Source organism: Erinaceus europaeus, chromosome 10 (assembly GCF_950295315.1).
Source record: "Erinaceus europaeus chromosome 10, mEriEur2.1, whole genome shotgun sequence".
Taxonomy (NCBI): Eukaryota; Metazoa; Chordata; class Mammalia; order Eulipotyphla; family Erinaceidae; genus Erinaceus; species Erinaceus europaeus.
Window position 1 is genome coordinate 68413650 of NC_080171.1, and position 23034 is coordinate 68436683.

Here is a 23034-nt window from a genome sequence, read left to right on the forward strand (position 1 = left end):
TCACCCACCTCCAATGTCTTAGATCCCTTCTGTTCTCTCCTCCTGATAGAGTAATGTGGGACGAAGAGAGTAGCTGTTTATGAAGGTTTTAGATATGGAAACTATGCAAATTTGTTATTAAAATGAGGTATATCAGAGCATTTTAAATGCAAGAATATATAACCAACTGGGCAGTCATTGGTTGACTCTCTGTAACATAATCTTTACTTGATTTAAAAGAATAATCCTACTAGGTTTCACTGAGTGGAGTCCAGGAGCTCCATTGTTTACAGATGTCATAATTATACCTGAAATCATAGAACATACTTATCATTCTTATAAACTTTTATTATAGATCAGCAACCATCAGTCCAATTTTTATTATGGGAAGGAGATAAGTCAAATTTAGATTTACATCAGAATATTTTTTTTTCCTAACGTACATCAGCTTTTATTGTGGCGAAGTACGCATGATAGAGAATTGACCATTTTTAGTAGTGCAGTTTGATAGCCTTAAGTAGACTCACAGAACTTTTTAAGGAAACAAGTTTCAAGACATGTATTTCTGGTTACAAATTTTCATTGCAAATGTTTTGCTTTTTCTCTTTTGCTGCTACATTTATGATAATGAAGGCAAGAGTATTCAAGATTTATGGCCAAAGAAATTAACTGACTAGATAGATACCCAGCTGACTTTTTTGTTTTTAATTTCCTCAGAAATAAAGTACCAGAGAACTTTATTTCTTAGACAAAGAGAAATCTATGAATTTTCAAACAAACTAAAACAGTAATCTGGACAGTGGAGGTGTCTCAGTAGTTAGGTTTCAAACTTTTTAAGTGTGAGGTCCTGAATTCTATCCCTGAGTGATGCCAGAGGGCTGTTCTGTTTCTCTTCCATTTGCTCATAAATTAATAAAGAAAGGATTTTAAAAGATCTATTAAAAGTTACTAGAGGGAGTCGGGCGGTAGCACAGTGGGTTAAGCGCAGGTGGCGCAAAGTGCAAGGACCGGTTCGAGCCCCTGGCTCCCCACCTGCACAGGAGTCGCTTCACAAGCAGTGAAGCAGGTCTGCAGGTCTGTCTTTTTCTCCCCATCTCTGTCTTCCCCTCCTCTCTCAATTTCTCTCTGTCCTATTCAACAACAACAACATAAATCATAACTACAACAATAAAACAACAAGGACAACAAAAGGGAATAAATAATAAATAAATATTAAAAAAGAAAAAACTTACTAGAAAGCATGGCATCTTCAACATATTTGAATAAATTTCTCAATCTTGAAAAAGTCTAAACAATAATTTAATTTCTAGGGCCTTTGAAGGTAGAAATAGGCTTTTTAATACAAAAACATATCTTCAGAATAAGCAAATGCTACTACTACTATAAATTATTATGATAAATTAAATTCTACTTCATTTAGTCATTTCAGAAAGGCTTCTTGTTTATTCCATATATTATTTTGGAAGAAATATTTTCCAAGGGAGTTGCTACTATATTAAGGTAGTCAAACTCCGTAGTTTTTGACTTTTGACACCGTATAATACATTTATATTTTACATTCTTGCAAAAAGCTGGGTTTTTCGCATGTGATTATTCTTTTTTTTTTTTTTTTGCCTCCAGGGATATTGCTGGGGCTTGGTGCCTGCATTACGAATCCACTACTCCTGAAGGCCATTTTTCCCATTTTGTTGCCCTTGTTACTGTTTTTGTTGCTCTTGTTGGATAGGACAGAGAGAAATCAAGAGAGGAGGGGAAGACAGAGAGGGGAAGAAAGATAGACATTGACAGACCTACTTCACTGATTTTGAAACACCCCCCCACACACCCCCTACCACCGCAGGTGGGGAACCAGGGGATTGAACCAGGATCCTTATGCCGGTCCTTGCATGCTTAACTCTCTATGCTAAGGCCCAGTCCCCTATATTTTACATTCTTAAGGTCTGTGTTACTATATTGTGTGTTTGTACTTCCCTTCTAAAATTTTATTATAATGAGTTACATTTGCTAGGTGCTTTATGATTTTCAGGAATTACTCACAGATAATTGCAGTGTTGGAGTCTGTTGGGAATCCTTTTAGGTTGGAGAGAAGAGACCTCCAAGGTCATTAGTGGAGACTGGCTTCTCAGGACTTCTCTCTCCTTTGTAGCCACGAGTACCCACTCCTCCAGAGACAGCTGGTTGGAACTACAGTGAGACATAGGGGCAGGTATGACACCTGAAGATATAATCCTTCTGGTACATGTTGCTTCCCATCTCCACACTAACTCTAAACTGTTGCTACTGGCATTATGGTGGTGGATGTCAGGTCTTAGGCCCAAATACTACAGAGCTCGTGATATGCCATTATGCTGCTAGCAAACCGGAGCATTCTTAAAGCTTAATGAAAAGAAACAATTACTCATTTTGGGGAAAACATTCTGTCCAACTGTTTTAATCTGCCTCCTATCTCTTCCTCTTTTCTTGATATATATTTTACACTAAAGAAATGTCTGTAGTCTTTTTAAAAACCTTTCCAAAGAATACTAGTAAACTTCTGGTGTTTGGGTAGTGTCAGAGCATGATAAAAGCAATGGCTCAAGTATAGGCACATTAAAGTCTGACTTAACAGACTCTAAGAGAGTGCTGTGAACTTGTTTGGTGCTTGTCTTTTGGGATAAATGTATATCTCTTCTTATGTTACAAAGTCATTTTTTTGGATTATTTCTGGTTTAGATGACTATGTAAGATAGTAAAAGAACTTAGTATGCTGTCATCTTTATTATTTTCATTCTATTGGTATTTTACCTTTTTTATTTAAAAAAAAACAAAAACCTTTCTTGGATTTGTTCCCAGGACATGTTTGGACAGACACAGTTTTCCAAAGAATTTGGACGAGAATTTACAAAGGACAATGCATAAACAGTCAATAAGAACTTGAGAAGGGGCTCCATATTAATAGTTAGTTAAAGCAATTAAATCTTACGACTACACACAATAGAATTAATAAAATAAAAAAGATTGATTGTACCCAGTATTAGAAAGAATGTAGAGTAATTTGATCTCCCATATGCTGTTAGAGAAGATATAAACAGGCAAGTTTATATATTGGGGTGGGGGGAAGCCGGCAGTGGCACACTTGGTTAAACACACATTACAATGTGTAAAGGCTGGGGTTCAAGCCCCTGGTCCCCACCTTCAGGGGGGAAAGCTTCACAAGTGATTAAGTAGGGCTGCAGGTATCCCTCTCCTCTCCTCTTCTCTCTCTCTCTCTCTCTCTCTCTCTCTCTCTCTCTCTCCTCTCAATTTCTGTCTCTATCCAATAAAATAAAGATGGAATTTGTACTACTAGGGAAAGATAGAGGCAGACTGGGAGTATGGATCGACCAGTCAACACTCATGTTCAGCGGGGAAGCAATTACAGAAGCCAGACCTTCTACCCTCTGCAACCCACAATGACCCTGGATCCATACTCCCAGAGAGATAGAGAATGGGAAGGCTATCAGGGGAGGGGATGGGATATGGAGATCGGGTTATGGAAATTGTGTGGAACTGTACCCCTCTTATTCTATAGTTTTGTTAATGTCTCCTTTCTTAAATAAAAAAATTAAAAAAAATTTCAAGTGAAAAAAAGAGTATATATTGAATGATTCCACTTTTATCAAACTTCAGGAGAAAATCCTATTTAATCTAGAATGATAGGAGGTTAGTGAAGATGGTGTTGAGTTGTCTGGGAAGGGGTAAAAGAAAACTTTATGGGGCTGGGCGGTAGCACAGTGGGTTAAACACACATGGCACAAAGTGCAAGAACCTGTGTGCACAAGGACCAGCATAAGGATCTTAGATCGAACCCCCAGCTCCCCACCTCCAGGGGGGGTCGCTTCGCAAGTGATGAAGCAGGTCTGCAGGTGTCTTATCTTTCTCTTGTCCTCTCTGTCTTCCCCTCCTCTCTCGATTTATCTGTCCTAGTCAACAACAACAACAACAACAGCTATAACAATAATAACAACAAGGGCAACAACAAGGGCAACAAAATGGGAAAAAATAGCCTCCTGGAGCAGTGGACTTGTAGGGCTGGCACCTAGTGATAACCCTGGAAGAAAAAAAAATCTTAAAAAATTAAAAAGAAAACTTTTGAGGGTGGTAGAGATTTTCAATGTCTTATGGCAACATCACATAACTGTGCCAGCGATGTGCTAGTTTTTCCCTCCCTCTCATAAGGAAATAAACAAATCTTTAAAAAATACTGGTGAAAACTCAAAGACATTTTATAATCTGTATCTGAAATGACATAATTAAAAGAGAAATATCACTGGACATTTAATAAATATATTAAAGAATGTATGCTTTTTGGAGGTTTTAAATAAAAACCCTCACTTAGAACAGTATGGTATGGAGAAATTATCTAGAAAATTAGTCACATCTTACTTTATGGAACAAAGAGATAAAACCACATCTTTAAGGAACTTGTATGTGGGGGAAATATCACAACAGAAAATACACCATAGTTCATGAGAAATTATCAGCTCATTCAAACTACCAAATATAAAGGACCATGACTTAAAACACTAAGTTGTATATCTTACAAAATTTATAAGAAAGCATATTAACACATTGACTTATTATCTGTTTTCTTAAAAGTATCTGCCTTAAAAGAAATCACTGAATTTTGGGCTGGCAAAATAGCTTACTTGGAGATGTGCATTCACTTTTTCATACAGAGCCTGACCTCCGTGGCATTGGAGAAAACTTCAGAGCTGTAGTCTTTTTTAGTTGAATTCTTTTTGCTATTATCTTTATTTATTTATTGGATAGAAACAGCCAGAAGTTGAGAGGGAAGGAGATGATAGAGACACCTGTATCACTGCTTCACAGCTCATGAAACTTTCCCCTGTAGGTGGGGACTGGAGGGTTTGAACTGGGTCTTGTGCATAGTAACATGTGCACTCAATCAGGTATGCCAACACTCGGCCTCCAAAGCTGTGGTGTTTTCACACCCCCTACCCCAATTTGAAAAATTTTCCCTGGTGTTGTAAAGGCCCAGGCATCAACAGCATCAAGAAACCATATATATATATGGTTTGCATTATATATATATATGTTTGCATTTCTCTCTCTTGCTCTCTCTCTCTCTTTCTTTCTATAGGTACCAGGTAAATCCCAAACAACATTTTAATGCTATAGGTAAAATGAGATCATTTTTTTCCTTTGAGAAATAAAAGTATATTAAAATTACTTATTGGGGTTGGGTGGTGTTATGTACTTGGTTGATTGCACATGTTACAATGCAGAAGGACCCAGGCTCAAAGCCCTTGTCTCCACCCATAGGGCAGAAGCTTCATGAGTAGGTGCCTGTCTCCCTATCTCCCCTTCTATTCTCAGTTTCTCTCTTACTATTCAGTAAATAAATAAAATATAAAAATGATATATGTTTCTGGGAATTTATGGAAACAACCTTTTCACATTTTGAAAATGTTACTATTTCAATTTTAGTTTCTGTTGTATAAAATGTATTCTTGAGCCATAAATCTTAAGAAACTGTCAGAGATAAAGACTTCACAAAGAACTCCTTAGAAACCCCTGGGGTATGGGAAAGTAACAGAAAACTCTTCCAGAAGGCAGCAACAGAAGACAGGTAAAGCATTTGAATCAATCAATTTCCACACTGACTGTGCTGACTATATATAATTTCTTGAAAAGACTTTTAGCTACTTTATTTATTTATCTTATTTTTATATAGAAGGAGAGAGAGAGAGAGAGAGAGAGAGAGAGAGAGAGAGAGAGAGGAGAGACTGATTAACTGACAGTACAGCACCAAAGCTTCCTTTAATGTGGTGGGTGCCTGGTTTGAAAGTGGGCCCAGTGCATGACAAAACAGTGTTCACTATTGCTAGCTATTAAAAAAAAATACTCTTAAACTTAAGGGTTTTCCTTTTTAAAATCATCCTAATATTGCTCCTATTTATAATACACCATCATGATCCTGCAGGACTGTGTCATTTTATTGTGCTCTCCTATATGATACTTTTGCAGGTAATTCACTTTTTGTAGTAATCAAGTTCATTAACACATTTCCCCCCACAGCATGTTCTCACTTGTGTTTCTGTATCACACTGAATTATGTTTATGTACTTTGTTTTTTAGACATAGTGTTTAATAGTTACAGCATAGTGTAAGCATAACTTTATATATACTTGGAAACCAAAATATTTGAACAACTCATTTTATTGTGGTAGTTACTTTTATCAAAGTGTTCTGGAACTAAATCCATGACATCTTTTTTAAATTGGTGATTTAATAGTATTTTACAATATTAAAAAATAATAAGGGTATAATTCCATACCACTCTTGCCACCAGAGTTCTGTGTCTCCCCCTTCCCCATAGTAACCATAATAGTTCTCCCAAAGTCATAGTTATAAGTTGAATATATCTCTATTTGTCTGTCTTTTCTTTTGTCATGTTCATGTGTGTCCAGTCCTCTAGATTGCACTTATGAGTGAAATCATCCTATACTTGTACTTCTCTTATTCTCTCCCCTCTCAGATAAAAGGAACAGCACCTGACTTTCTTGGGTATTCGCCAGAGTCTTTCGCAGTCAGTGCTGGTGCAAAAACAAGGGTTACTTGTCAGAAAAGTTCTCGTTTCCAGAAGTGGGATATAGTACACTAGCTTGGAAAATAATTTAAAATGTCATTCTTATCTTGAACAATTATTTTTGTACAGATCTATTCTACCAGATATCTGTATACAAAGATGACTTCCTTAAAAAATGTAGTAGCACAGAACCTTATTCCAAATAAGATAGATTTACAAGGTCCAGATATTGGTTAGGACCTCATATCTTTGGGGCTCATTATTTAGGGTACTGTAAAGACCTAACAAACAAAGCCTGTTATTCTAGTTAAATTGCTCTTTTCCTGTCACTTCAAAGCACCATATGGTCTTTCCTACACATTTTGTAATTTAGATATATTATTTATGTATTGACTCAGAAAAGACCAAATATTTCTGTTGTATGAAAACTGGAACAATCTGTTTTTTTTTCTTCTGCCACTTGAGTTATTGTCTTGTCTTTTGGGCATAATAATACTTGTTTGAGTACAAGAGAAATGCTTATACATCATAGGCTGTGTACCTGAGGAGTGCCCTATAAGTGCCTATTCAAAGTATTCAGTCTTGTGGGGCCAGGTTCTGCCACACCTGGTTGAGCAAACGTTATAATGCACAAGGGCCTGAGCCCCTAGTCACTACAGGGGGTGGGGGGAGCTTTGCAAGTGGTGAAGCAGTGCTGCAGGTGTCTCTCTCTCCCTCTATATCTCCCCTCTCATTTCAATTTCTTTCTGTCTCTATCCAATAAATAAATGAAGTTAATACAATTTTTTTTTTAAAAAAGGAACTTAGTGGGATGGGGAGACAGCATAATAGTTATGCAAAAGACTTGCATCCCCAAAGATTCAGTTTTGTTAACCAATGTTACATGCTACATTTTTTTTTAAAAAAGGAAGTAATCTTTGTATACAGATGGTGGAATAGATCTGGTGGAATAGATCTGTGTAAAAATAATGGTTAAAGAAAAGAATGACATTTCAAATTATTTTTCAAGCTAGTTTACTATATCCCACTTCTGTTTTTTCACTTTGTGAAAGGAAGCAGAGAGATAATCAATGAATAAGCTGTTAAGAGAATGGCAATACCAATTCTGTTATGATGAGTGAATTCTTGTAATCAGGCACTGATGTAGGGGAAAAAAATCCATCATATTAAAATTTCATTTTTATGGTCTCACTTAGATGCTGACATCTATCTTCAAATGGTATAATCTAATCTTTCTTGCTCCCCTAATGGTAGACCATGTAGCTTGTATGTGAGAGAGGTTAGAATTACCCTATACATCACAGAGATGGAACTGCAACAAATGCAACACAATGAGACAGATGGAATTGTATTTTTATGTAGTACAATGAAAAGGTTACATTTTAGGTTAGCCTTGGGAATATTTTAAAGCAGAGTGCCTTTCTTGGGAAGCCATTTTTAGAATAGTGTCCATTCATAGATGTATTGCACTGAGCCAGTGAGAAGCCAAATATTATGCCCTGTGCAGGAGAGGAGGTGACTCAGTGGTAGCACACTGGACTTGCATCAGAGAGGCCAGGGGGTTCATTCTCAACACTGCATAATACCAGAGCAGAGGAGTGCTCTGATCTTTGTCATCAAACAAACCTAAGAATACCTAGTGAGGGCTCGCAAAATAGCTCACTTGGATAGTGCACTGCTTTGCCATGCACACAACCCAGTTTTGAGACTAGTTCCTATGGCATTAAAGGAAACTTCAGGGAGGCAGGGGGTAGCGCAGCAGGTTAAGCGCACGTGGCGCAAAGCACAAGGACTGGCATAAGGATCCTGGTTTGAGCCCCCGGCTCCCCATCTGCAGGGGAGTCACTTCACAGGCAGTGAAGCAGGTCTGCAGGCGTCTGTCTTTCTCTCCCCCCTCTGTATTCCCCTCCTCTCTCCATTTCTCTCTGTCCTATCTAACAAGAACAACATCAATAACAACAATAACATCAATAACAGCAACAATAACTACAACAACAGTGAAAAAACAACAAGGGCAACAAAAGGGAAAAAAATATATAAAGGAAACTTCAGTGCTAGGGTCTCTTTCACTCTCTGTCTCTATCTAAAAGTTAAAAAAAATAATTCCATCTCAGTATCATTTATCCACTTGTTGAACAAGTTGTAAGGGGACTGTGTAAGTGCATTAAAGGACTTGTTAAGGGTAACATTTGGTGGGGCCTGACCACATGCAAGCAAATCACATTGAAGCTTTTACTGAGTGTGTGACCTTGAAAGGTGTCTATCACCAAAAGCTGAGATCTCCTTTGTACCTATTAAGAAAGGGATAAAGATAGCAGGGACTCTGACAATTTTGAGGGTGGCATCAGTTGAACTGTCTGAAGTGCTTAGGTTGGCAGATAACGAATGATTTGGTAACATGAGTTATTCATAATTAGCAGGTTTGGAATGCCATATGAAGTCTTGTAGAAGATAATTGAGCCTGCGAGGTAGCTCTCCTGGAGAGTGGGCCTGCTTTGTCATGTGCACTGCCCATATTAGCCTTCAGTGCTGTGACATCTTTTCCTCTCTCCTGCAGTCTCTGTCTTCCCATCTGAAAAAGTTAGCCCAGAACAGTGAAGCCCTGGGAATAACAAAAACTAAAAACAAAGCAAAAAGTGTAAAAAAAAAAAAAAGTGTGTAGTCACATATGAGAAAGTAGCCAGTTTGATGAATTTAGCCACTATCCCTTCATCCACATTGACAAGTAGAGCATGCTCAGTATACATGTTCAGTCACAGTATGCTCTTCATTTCAACTCCGAATTTTTTTTTTTTTAATTTTTTTATTTAAGAAAGGATTAATTAACAAAACCATAGGGTAGGAGGGGTACAACTCCACACAATTCCCACCGCCCAATCTCCATATCCCACCCCCTCCCCTGATAGCTTTCCCATTCTCTAACCCTCATATCTCTGATATCAGTGCTAGTCACTGCACCCTTCAAATCTAATATATATATATATATATATATTAGTTCAATCCCTTATCCCTCAAGCAAGCTGATAATTTCTCTTTTCTGAGAGGACCCAATACTCTAAAACAAATGGGGTAGCCCCCTAAGCTCATGGAGATTGCCTATTATGGCCCAGAAAGACAGTGACACATGTGACATGATTGTGACAAAAGTCACATAACAAAGCAAACATCATTGTATTGAGTTTGTCTCAGGTTACCTCTGGATAAATTTCAGACAGAATTTCCACTTTATTAAAATTATCAACTCTTTATGTCACATATTTTTTATTTTTAAAAATATTTTTATTAACTTATTATGGGATAGAGAGAGACATTGAGAGAGAGGTAAGGGAGCTAGAGAGGGAGAGAGAGAGAGACATACACACATGCAGCCCTGTTTCACCACTCGTAAAGTTCCCCCCAACCCCACAGGTGGGGACCAAAGGCTTGAACCCAGGTTCTTGTGCCCTGTAATGTGAACACTTAACTATGTGTGCTACCACCTGGCCCCATGTCACATGTTTTTTCTAGGTAAACTGATAGCAAATGGCTTCCTTATTGGGAAGACCAACCCTGGCTGTTGGGTTGGCAATTTTCTTCCCTTGGAGGTTTCCTTTCACCCATACACCACAGTGTTCTTCCTTATTCAGTGAAGAATTTTTTGCTTAACTTTGTACTTCTTTTGTATTTCTCTTTTCAATAAATTGTATCTTTAAGGCAGAGGCTACTTTGTCTTACATTTCTCTACATTTCTGTTTACATATTCCTTTGTTCCACAAATATTGCTTAAGCATTTTATATGTACCAGAATTGTGCTAAACAGTATGAGGACTAGAACAATAAAATAGGCGGGGCTAAATTTTTTCATGAAAGGAACTATTTGCCATCATCTTACTGTTAAACGAATTGCTGCTCTATTCTGTGATGGAGAGCTTTATTTATTTGTTTTGTTCTATTTCCTTTGAGTGTTGATACATTTTGATGGGAGGCAGTGAAGCAAAAGTACACACATGTCTGCTTAGCCTTTGGCATTCTTTAGAAGATGTTTTCATTTTGAATATGTATTAGTTGTTATCTGCCAATTATTAATTACTAATCTGTGAAGCAGCCCTGACAATAGACTTGCTAATGTCACATAACCCCCATGAAATGAAAACTAGCAGGAGAAGATGAAATTTATAAAACACCATTTTTGATAGAAAGTAAGTATAATAGGATTTTAAAATGTAAAATACAATGAAAATGTTTCAGCAGGCCTCTAAACTTAATGGTAGTTTGTTTGGTTTAAGCTCACTTTGGTCCATATATTCCTCCTAAAGAGTAACACACACATCCATTTGTAGAAGATTGATAAAAGGGACGCCAGGTGGTGGTGCATCTGGTTAATCGCATGTGTTACCATGCACAAGGACCAGGGTTTGAGCCCCCACTCTCCCCTGCAGGGTGGAAACTTCACAAGAGGTGAAGCAGATCTATGGGTGACTCTCTGCCTCTCTCCCTATTTCTCTGCCACTCAATTTCTTTGGCCTAACCCCACCCCAATAATAGATTGACAAAAGGAAAACCAATTCATATATATTATTGAAGTTTTAAAAGTTTATTTGTATGAAAAGAAAAGCTATTGTTAATTTGTTAGTGTTGAGATAATTTTGAAGCTTAGGAGAGGATTGAGTGGCTGGTTGTCTCAGTAATGTAAATCCAATATTAAATGATCATATGTGCCTTTTCATATTTTCCTGGAATTTATATTATTATTATTATTAGCAATAGTTGTTGTAGTAATAGTGGTAGTGGTAGTGGTAGTGGTAGTGGTAGTGGTAGTGGTAGTAGTAGTATTTACACCAGAGCATGGTTCAGCTGTAGCTTATGATGGTGCTGAGGGAGGGACTTTGGAACCTCAGGCATGAGAGTCTCTTTGCATAACCATTATGTTATCTACCCCCACCCTTTTCCTGGAATTTGTCATAGGAGTATTCTGTTTGATTTTAATTTTGCATATTCCCTAGTGGGAATAGGAAACAGCCATATGCACACTAGATAAGGAAGTGCACGTGCAAACTACTGTATTTACTGTCAAATGTAAAACATTAATTTCCCAATAAAGAAATTTATAAAAGGAAGTGCTAGATTTTAATAAACTCACAATTAAGTTGCTTTCATATGCTAGAACCTATGAAGACAGAGGGGTAATTATCACTTTATTTACCAGTAGATTTCGGGGTGTCTCTCTCCTTCTCTGGCAGGGTGTCCTCCAGGGGAAAGGTAATGGGCTGGTTCTTTCTCACTCACGACAGGGGTGACACGAAGTAAAAGACACCAGGGGACTCTTAGCGTTAATCTAGAATCTGAGTCCTTAGAGTCCCAGAATCCTAGAGTCCGTTTATTAGCAAAATTGACATGAGTTAAATAGAAAAGCAATGGAGGTAATTATTGTTGCGATATGACAGAAATTACAGGTTTCTTAACAGTCAGCATGCCCCTAAGGTAGGGGGTTGGTATGACAGGAATTGATGAGATACAAGACAGTTATTTTCCATAACACAAGCAACTTAATTATCCAAAGGTATTTGAGAGAAGCATAGGGGTTAAACCCGTAGGGTGAGACAGAGAGAAGATGGATATCAAAAGGCCATATAGTTTGGAATTTCTCTTGTCTGGGGTCTGAGGTATGTGATGAAGTGTGTGATAAGGTGTGTTCTTCTGTGGTCAGAAGGTGACTTTCAATGAGTGAATCTGTGGCCATGTGGCCTGCAGTTAATGGAGGGAAGTACTGGGGTATCTGTGGGCCTGAGAGTCAAGAAGGAAAGAACCAAGTCTGAGTTTCCCCCCTTATGCTCACCTCGGTTGAGAGAGACTCACCAAGAGGTTATCTTCTCAGACGTCCATCCAAAGATGGGGGTGGTTCTCCCTAAGCTCTATCAGGCTTACACATGTTCCCAACAAGTAGACAAATACTGGTAATTAATATGAGACAAAAAAAATGACAAGATGTTGAGGATTTAAAGTCAAATGTCACAGAGCCATTATACATATACATATATATATTCCCCCCACACATAAGGGTTATCACAGTGGCTCTGTGTTTGTGGGGTTCTCTCATTCCCAGTGGGCATTTTCTTTTACTGAAGATGGGAGAGAGGGAGAGAAGGACAGACAACTGCAGCACTATTCTACCACTTGTGAAATTTCCCCATAACAGATAAGACTGGGGCTTGAAACCTGGTCCTCTCACATGGTAATGTGTATATTCTTATGTCAGTCACAGCCCACCTCTGCCTGTAATGTTTTCTGATCATCACCAGGGCTTCACTGCTCTGGGCAGACTTTTTTAGCTAGACAGAGAGGCAGAGAGGAGGAGAGATACCACAGAGGCTGGAGGCATGGAAGCTTCTCCCAGTGTGATGAGGACCAGGATGACAATAAAGCAGGTACTTTCTCTAGAATCCCTGACCCTAGGACCTCCAATTTAAAGGTACCCATAGTTTACATGGAAAATATGCTAGAATTACATTGTAGGATACAAAAAACAGCTAATTAATATATTAATAAAACCTGCTATAGGAGCTTATAGATCTGGAGAGATTGTCTAGTTACCAGCCAAGAGAAGGGCAGATGAGTCTGGTTTGGAAGGAAGTGGCAGAAATCCAGGCAAGAAAGTAAGATGGAGGCCAGTTAGGGATAAACCGTGTGGGCTGTGTGAAGTATAGACTTTATTCTTCATAGCATGGAGAGACCCTAGAGATTGTCAGACCAATGGCATCATCTTCAAGGACCACCAGCCAGTTCTGAGCATGGAATGAAAAGGCTGGAGGCAGCACAAGTTATTGTGAGGTGCTAACGCTAGTCTGATCAGTTGTTAGCCAGGGTTTGACTGACATAAGATAGAGTCCCTGAGAGAAAGGGAAGGGAGAGAGTATGTTTGTAAGGTAGACTGGAACCAACAAGTGAGCAACTGAGTTATGGGAAAGGGAGAAATGGAAGATGAGTAAGAGAAAGGCACCTGGGATCATTTCCAATCCTAAAAGTGTTCTCCATGAAGTTCCGTGTCATTCAAGGAGAAATGCTTTTGATGAAGATTAATTTCTATTAAATATACCTTATATTGAAACTTTATTTAACAAATAATCATTGAACACCTATTTATTTCTCTTAGGTGTCGGATACTTGAATCCCCATAAAAAAGGAGCCCCACCTCCCCAGATTCCTGCTCCACTAGGGAAAGAGACAGGCTGGGAGTATGGACCGACCTGTCAACACCCATGTTCAGTGGGGAAGCAATTACAGAAGCCAGACCTCCCAGCTTCTGCACCCCATAATATTCCTGGGCCCATACTCCCAGAGGGATAACGAATAGGGAGGCTATCAAGGGAGGGACATGGAGCTCTGGTGGTGGGAATTGTGTAGAATTGTACCATTGTACCCCTCTTATCCTATGGTCTTGTCAATATTTCCATTTTATAAATAAAAACTTACAAAAAGTCAATAATAAAATGAGCATTGTAGAACTGCTTCTTTGTGCCAGGCAAAGAGCAAACAATTACCTAGATGTGTCTGTCATTTTGATAGACACCAGTCTCTTGGAAACAGAGTTGGCAGTCAGCTGAGGTAAAGAACAAACACCTCATCACAGATCCCTGCAAGTGTCAACCCGGCTTTGACCTAGTACGTTATGATTGGGCCCTCCTCAATCGCTATCGAACAGGCCATGGCCGGTGCGCCGCTATGTTCCATCGCTGGGGAGCCAGAGACGACCTGAACTGCCCCTGCGGCTACAGACAGACTATGACCCACATAGTCAACGACTGCCACCTCTCCAGATTCAAAGGAGGTCTCAACCTGACGCTGTTGACTGGCTATGGAAGAAGGGCAAACACTAGAAGAAGAAGAAGATAGACACCTTGGGATTGTGTATCATAACCCTAATTTTATAGGTGAAAGTGCTGAGACTTTGAGGAACTATTTTTATGTGTAAATTGCTGAGGCTTCATTAGTAAAGAAAAAAATGGGCATTTCTGATTTCTAAAGGTTATTTTTTTTTATAAGCTTACTCTGCCTCTCAGAATGCCAGAATTTCATATTCCCCCATGTCTTAGGCATTTTGAAAGTAGAGATATTTTTAATTGGTCATTAAGAAGTGTCAACATGTTGACATGCTCTGAACCCTTTTAAGTTTCATTCTCATTGGTCCTTAATTCTCCTTAAGAGAACACTCCCAATGTTCCATTGCTATGACGTCATTGTTCTAGGCCAGATTTTCTTCTTCTTTTTAAAAACTTTTATTAATGATTTAATAATTATTGACAAAAAAAATTATTGTGGGATAAGAGTGGTACAGTTTGATACAGTTTGCAACACCAGAGTTCTGTATCCCACTCCTTCCATCGAGGGTTCCCTATTCTTTATTCTTCTGGGAGTATGAACCAAAGATCTTTATGGGGTGCGGAAGATGGAAGGTCTGGCTTCTGTAATTGCTTCTCCACTGGACATAGGCATTGACTGATTGATCCATACCCCCAGCCTGTTTCTGTTTTTCCCTAGTGGGGTACAGCTCTGGAGAGGTGGGATTCTAGGACACATTGGCAAGGTTGTCTACCCAGGGAAGTCAGGTTGAGGTCACGGTAGAATCTGTTTCTTGGTGGCTGAAAAGCATTAAGATATAAAGCAAAACAAATTGTTTAATAATCAGGAATCTGGTGTCTCTGGACACAGTCTGAAGTGAAACATGTTGAGTTGGTACTGGTTCCATTGATTTGGTTGAGCTCATAGATGCAGTATCAAATGGTATGGATCAAGAGAAGCATGAAGGTAAATAAGCCACGCCCCAGAGGTTCCAGGACTGGGAGAAGTATGGGTTTTATAGAGAATGAGGAAGGTTCTCTGCTGTCTTAGAGTTTAAAAGGCAATAGATAGGGAGTCGGGCTGTAGCGCAGTGGGTTAAGCGCAGGTGGCGCAAAGCACAAGGACCGGCATAAGGATCCCGGTTCGAGCCCGGGCTCCCCACCTGCAGGGGAGTCACTTCACAGGCGGTGAAGCAGGTCTGCAGGTGTCTGTCTTTCTCTCCTCCTCTCTGTCTTCCCCTCCTCTCTCCATTTCTCTCTGTCCTATCCAACAATGACGACAACAACAATAATAATAACTACAACAATAAAACAACAAGGGCAACAAAAGGGAATAAATAAAATAAAATAAAATTAAAAAAGGCAATAGATAGTTATTATTATAACCAAGTTATTTTGGAATTTTGTTTACTTTGAAAATCCCATGGTTAGAATTGACTGTACCATGCAAGACCTTACCATGATTTATGTTGTTTAGTGCTATCTACAAATAACTATATCTTATATATTGACAAGACCAGTTGCTTCAGGTCTCCCTCGCCTAAGATTATAGTTGATTTAATATTTCAAAAAAAGTCATACATTAACAATGTAAGTTCAGTGTTAAATTCAATCAGGTTACTAGTGTCTAGCGGAAAAGCAAAAAAACCAAAACAAAAAAACAAAAGCCAGACCTTCCACCTTCTGTACCCCATAATGATCCTAGGTTCATACTCCCAAGAGGAATAAAGAATAGGGAAACTTTCAGTGGAGGGGATGGGATATAGAACTCTGGTGGTAGGAATTGTACCCTTCTTATACTACAATCTTGTTAATCATTTTAAATCAGTAAAAAATAATCAAATAAGATGGGATTTGGGGTCTTCATGTTGAAAGAAGATAGAAAGTCTATTTTAGGTATATTCCTAAGGACCCAGGACTCTGACACAGTCCATCTAGATTTTCTTCTTAAGACATTATCTTTATCAGGCTCAGATCTGCATGTGAAAGCAACTTCTGTTATCTTAAAGATCCTTTGATGTTGTTTAGGGAGATTTGATGAGCTTAGTATTTTGGACTGTTCATTGTAGATTCTTCACCTTCCCATTTCTCACTCTTGCTCGCAGTAACTTAAAAATGAATGTTCTGAATAGACAATGTTAGCCTCAGGAGTTTTTGTCACTGCATTTGAGATTGCAGGCTTATGTGAACTTTGATTTCAACTTCCTCTGACTTAGTTGGTTTGAGGTTTAGTAGGAGGATTCTAATCTTTGTCATTCCTTCTGCTTTGAAAATTAGTAGGAGCCTTGGAGTGAAGAAAGGCCTGATGCTCCCCTCGTAATCCTTGCGTTTTGTTCGGTTTACTCATAATAGTGTGATGTTGTGTGCACTATTCAATAGACTTTACAGTGTGAAGAGTTATGAAGATATGCTTCAGCGGTCCGGGAGGTTGTGCAGTTGCTAAGGCACTAGACTCTCAAGCATGAGGTCCTGAGTTCAGTCCCCGGCAGCACATGTACCAGAGTGATGGTTGGTTCTTTCTTTTCTCCTTTCTCATGAATAAATAAATTAATTCTTTAAAAAAATATGCTTCATAAAATTTTTTGATTCAAAAATATTGTGGCCCCCACATTCACTTTTTTTAAGGAGAGAAAAGCTGAAGCAATAGTCCTCTGTATAAATGAAACTTATTATCCCTGGTCCATCCCTTCTGGATAGTTTATATCATTTTGCTTGTAAAGTATAGCCATAGCTTTAAAAATAATCATTATCTAAGTGGAGATCATTCCATTGCTAGAGAAGTACGATTTTTCTAATCTTTATTTATTACAGAGAGTCAGAAATGGGGGGGGGAGGTAGAGAGGGAGACAAAGACAGACAGAGATGGAGAGAGAGAGGGAGAGAGAGAGAGAGAGACTCCTGCAACACTGCTTCATCACTCGCAGAGTTTTCCTCCTTGAGATGAGGACCGGGGACTTGAACCTGGGTCTTTGTTCATGGTAACATATGCCCTCAACCAGGTGCATCACCACCTGGCCCAGAGGAGTATTTGGTTTGATTCCATGTTCTGGCTATTGTTTGTTATGAATTGGGGCAGATGTATCTATTTTTTCTTTTAGTATCAGGGTCAAGCCTTTTATGATAGCAAGGAACTGAGACAGGGAGAAAAGGAAAATGCACCATAGCATTGAACCTTCCTCCAGTGCAGTAGGGACAGGACTTGAACATAGGTTGCATGGATAAAAAAGCAGATGTATTCTCCAGGTGAGCTGTTTTGCTGGTCCTCATATTTTCTCTTGAACTAGTGTTTTCATGTCCTTTTTTACATGTCTATTGGTTGGGTCATACCACTTTTCCATTTATAGGGTGTGTGTTTATTTTGCAGAACTAGGACCTCACTCCTACTCCCCACCCCTCAGAAATCTTCATATGGTCTTTCATAGAGGCCTTATCAGTCTACATTCTTAATAGCAGAACACAGCACAGGAGATCCTTTTTCTCTACACCCTTGCAAAAATTTGTTATTTTCAGTCTTTTTTATATAAGTCCATTCTCAGTGATGTGATGATGTCTTATCATGGTTTTAATTTGGATTTCCTAATAATAAGCTATCCCATTGATGTATCATTCTTTCTTTCTCTCTTTCTTTCTTTCTTTCTTTCTCTCTCTCTCTCTCTTTCTTCCTTCCTTTCTTTCTTTTTAACCACTACTATTGAGTTAATTCTCTCTTTTGGAAATAAATTTTCTTCTTGTTTCTCTGTGTTGTTATGAGACTTTATTTTTACTGTACTAAGACATTTGTTTAAGTATAAGTGTAAGCATCAACAAAAAGAGAAGCTTTTGCATATTTTCCTTTAACTTTGTTTTTTTTTTTAATTTTTTTATATTTATTTATTCCTTGTTGTTTTATTGTTGTAGTTATTATTGTTGTTTTATTGTTGTAGTTATTATTGATGTCATCATTGTTGGATAGGACAGAGAGAAATGGAGAGAGGAGGGGAAGAGAGAGAGGGGGAATGAAAGACAGACACCTGTAGACCTGCTTCACCGCCTGTGAAGCAACTCCCCTGCAGGTGGGGAGCCAGGGGCTCAAACCGGGATCCTTCCTCAGGTCCTTGTGCTTTGCGCCACCTGCGCTTAACCCACTGCGCTACCGCCTGACTCCCTAACTTTGTTTTATTTTAATAATTTTTTCAAAGTACTTGACTTTAATTTTTCTAGACATACTTCATAAAACCTCTACCTTCTAAGCAGATAATCCTGTAGTTGGGATTTCCCTAGTGTTAAGTAGAATAGAATGACTCATACCTAAAACAATGAAAATATCTTGTTTCATAGCAACAAACCTGTTGTTTTAACTGAAAATTAAATCAGTTACTGCAAACTGTAATATTTTCTTTATTATTTAGTTGTCTTTGAAGAAAAATGTACTTGATAGCCCCAACTAGAATATAACCCTGTGTAAATCAAGAATACTTTTTAAATAATAAATTTGGATGTAGAAATTTATATCAGCAGAAGCCAGCAGGTGCTGCACCTGGTTGAGTGCATGTTATAGTGATCAAGGACCCAAGTTCAAGCCCCAACCCCTGCATGCAGGAGGGAAGTTTCACAAGTCCTTAAGCAGTGTTACAGGTGTCTTTTTTCTTTCCTCTCTCCCTACCTCCCCTTTTCCTTTTGGTTTATCTGTGTCTCTAATAAGTAATTAAAATATTAAAAGGAAATTTTTTCATCATTGAAATGGTCTGTATTAACGTATAAGATGACAATAACAGAAAGCCATATGTGAAATTATTTGTTAACTCCCTGTTATGTTTCCTTTAATTGGTCTTAATAGCTGTATCCCTTTGGTAGTGGGATTCAGACCAAACTCATCAACTCCATTTACAGTGGTCCTCTTTTTTTAAAATCTTATACTTTTTTCATCATTTTATGTTTTGTAGGGTGTTTTTTTCAAACATTTCATTCACTTTATTTAAAACAATCAGTTTGTCTTATATCTTTCATTTTTACTGATTTTTTTATCACTGGGTCTTCACTGTTCTGAGCCAATTTTCTCAGAGACTGAGTAGAAACAGAGAGATAAGAAGGAAAAGGGGAAAAGACACCACAGCAGCAAAGCTTCCCTTGGTGTGGTTGTGACCAGGCCTGAACCTGGGCCCTTGCAAGGCAAAGTAACTGTACTATCCTGCTTTCAGAATTGTCAAAATTTGAAAATATACATTAATTCTGTGATACTCCATTGCTCCCATTACATTTTCATCACTCTGCTGTATAAAGAGAGGCCTTATTCTTTTTCTCCTCTAGCTTCACTTTTTACAAAGTATGTGGTATCTTCTGTGTGCCCTTGTTGCCTTCAGGCCCTTTCTCCCTGACTCTTTTCATCCCATAAAATTAAGATATTTATGCACACAGTAAAATTTCCTTGTCTGTTTTATTTTTTGCTGGGAAGCTACTAAGTGATAAACTTAAATCTATTTATTAGTATTGGATGGAGACAGCGATAAATTGAGGGAGATCAAAATAGGGAAATAGAACAAGATATCTTTAGCACTGTTCCACTGCTTGTGATGGTTCCTCCAAGCAGGAGGGAACCGGAGTTTTAAACCCAGGTCCTTGTGCATTGTCATGAGAGCTCAGCCAGGTACACAGCCTCATGAATGGTAAACTCCTGGTACATTTTAATTAGTATGACACCTGCCTAGCAGATGAACCTGTTAAGTACTTTTGGGTGTGATGATAAAGACTTAAGCAGAGTTTTAAGACCTTAGCCAAAAAGTCTAATGAATTTCTTATGCAGGCGCTAAGTCCCAGAGATATCCCTCCCTGGTGGTCAACATATATGTTGATTACAGGCTACAGAGAATTTCATGAGACAGATGAGACAGATGAAGGGAGAGAAAGAAGGACAAGAACACTGGTACATACAATGCTGGGGGTCAAAGTAGAGAATCTTAAGCGTGCAAACTCAGTGCTTCTACCAGTTGAGCCATTTCTCCTTTATTTATTTATTTGTCAAGTGATTTTAATATCCCCAAGCACAAATACTCAGTCACTTTGTGACTCTGGGATGCCTAAGGTTTTTCCAATCTTAATCTCTTCCTGGATTTACTCCATCCACTTTTCTATAGGTACAGTGTCATGACCAAACCTGCTTTCTGTCTAGAAAACACCACTAATAAGGCTTTATTATTATTTCCTCTAAGTGTCGTTCACAGACTATCAGTCTGAGATACTGATTCACTTTTGAAAATGATGTTTTTGCTTCATTGGCATAAATGTAAATGCATGAAAATGCTGTAGTTCACCATAGTCCTTAATATTTTGATTTCATACAATTTTAAAGTGACTTTTCTTTTTAAATTTCAACCCAGACCCTTATTGCTATTTGAATATACATCTCTGGTACTTATTCAGTCCTACTGAATTTTTCTTCGGTGAAAAATTTCCCAGTCACTTTAATCCATGGAAATGACGTCTGTCTTTAAATTCCATTTTGTTCCTGAAGTTCCTACTTTATTCCTTTCAATTGTATACTATTTTAAAATATATCATTTAATTTTAATAAATATTTAACTATTGTACCGTATTTATTTAGTAAATTCAATATTTTTAAAAATTGTCTTTATTTATTTACTGGATAGAGACAGACAGAAATTGAGAGGGAAGGTGATGATAGAGAGGGAGATAGACAAAGAGACGCCTGCAGCACTGCTTCACCACTCCTGAAGTTTTTGCTCTGCAGGTGGGGACCAGGGATTCAAACCTGGGTTCTTGCACACTGTAACATGTGCACTCAGCCAGATGTGCCACCACCTGGTCCAGTTGTACCTTATTTTTTTATTATTATTATTTTTTTTTTTAGCAAATTGAAGGAAGTAGACATGTTTCATAAACTTCCATGCCAACAAGTTATGCCTCACATTTGTTGTGAGTTCAAAAAATATTGAACAATATGAAACTATTATCTGTGTTAGTCCAAACAGCTAGATAATAACTATTCCAAATGATTCAACATAATCAAAGTTTATTTTTTTAATTTCAAAATTTATAGAACTTCCAAAAAATGCTACTATACTGGCTGACTCATCCATTAGTCCCCAATACAGAAAATTTCTAAAGAGCATCTAATAGAGCTTAACTATTATATCTATAAAATTTTCTTAACCTCAGCCTATAAATAATAGCAATCATTAACTAAACTTAAAATAGGAAAAGATTGATTTTGACAAAGATTAGCATCTTAGGATGTATCACTTTATATTTTACCTTTTTTTTTTTTTCTTTTAGAAAACTAAAACAGAGATTTGTACTTGTTTGGGTATTACTGTGAAATAATTTACTTGAACTTGATTTTTTAGTTCTGTATAAGTAACTTCACCTTTTATTCTCTGTTGACTAAAAGAATAATGGAAGTAATATCTGTCTCAGTTTGGGGAAAGGTGGAATAAGAGAAACCAAGAGGCCTAGGATGGTGCCATGTCATAATAGATTCTTTTGTTGCTTTACATTGTTGCTCAGGCCTGGATAGTCTTTTGAAAATGTATTTTTCTTTTTTATTCTGAGAAGGACAATGAGAGGAAGAAACCAGGGGACTACTGAGTTCTGGAATAAGCTGCTTCTGGGACCCAACATTTGCCTTCTGGCTCTTCAGGCCTGTAAATTGGTACTCTCAACAAGCTAAGTTGTCAAATCATCCCAGAAAGGGATCATCTTAAAAGAGATGTTGGTAACAAATGACTATAACTTGTAACCACCAGGTTATAGGAAGTAGTTACTTTTTACTTATTTTGCTAATTTGGAAAGGCATAATGAATACTTGTATTCAAGTCATTTCATCTTGATTCTAATGTTGCTCCCTTTGCTCTAGTCAAAACTAGTTCTTGGGCTGGGGAGAAAGCATAATGGTTATGCAAAAGCTTTTCAAGCTTGAGGCTCTGAGGTTCCAGGTTCAATCCCTAGCCCCACTATAAGCCAGAACTGAGCAGTGTTCTGGTCTCTCTCTCTCTCTCTCTCTCTCTCTCTCTCTCTCTCTCTCTCTCTCTTCCTTCCATGTATATATCTGTCTGTCTTGGTGTCTTTCTGTGTGCGTATCTACTCTTTCTCATTAAAATGCAACTAAAACAAAAACAACTAGTTCTTGTCATCTTTCTCCCCCAAACTCACAAGGTTACATATCCCTATACCCAGTGTTTACTGTCACTGTGCATCAATTGTTATAGTTGTTATGAAAAAGCCATTTTGTAGTGGAGTGCTTAATCTCTCTTCCTTTGCTAGATTAAAGACTCCAGTATGACACCATGTTGTTTTCATTTGCAAACATTGCTACAAGACTGTGCATGGTACTTGAGCCACCGTAGTCTAATGTTTAATGAATATTTGCAAATTCAACAACTGAGTGACACATTTAACTGATGAATATCTATATCTATATGTACAATCACAGTGGAATAAGAATGCTTCAGGTGGTCACCTCAAGATAACTTTCTGTTATGAACTGTTTCTAGAAAAGGGATTACTTATTTTATATAGGGAGTTGGTCAAAAGGGGCATCCTGTCTTGAGCCAGACCAATGTCATGAGCTCTGCATTTAGAGTGGTAATTGGAATATACCTAAAATAGACTTCCAAGCTTCTTCCAAAATGGAGACATCAAATCTCATCTGCTCTATTCTTACCTTTAGGTTCCTGA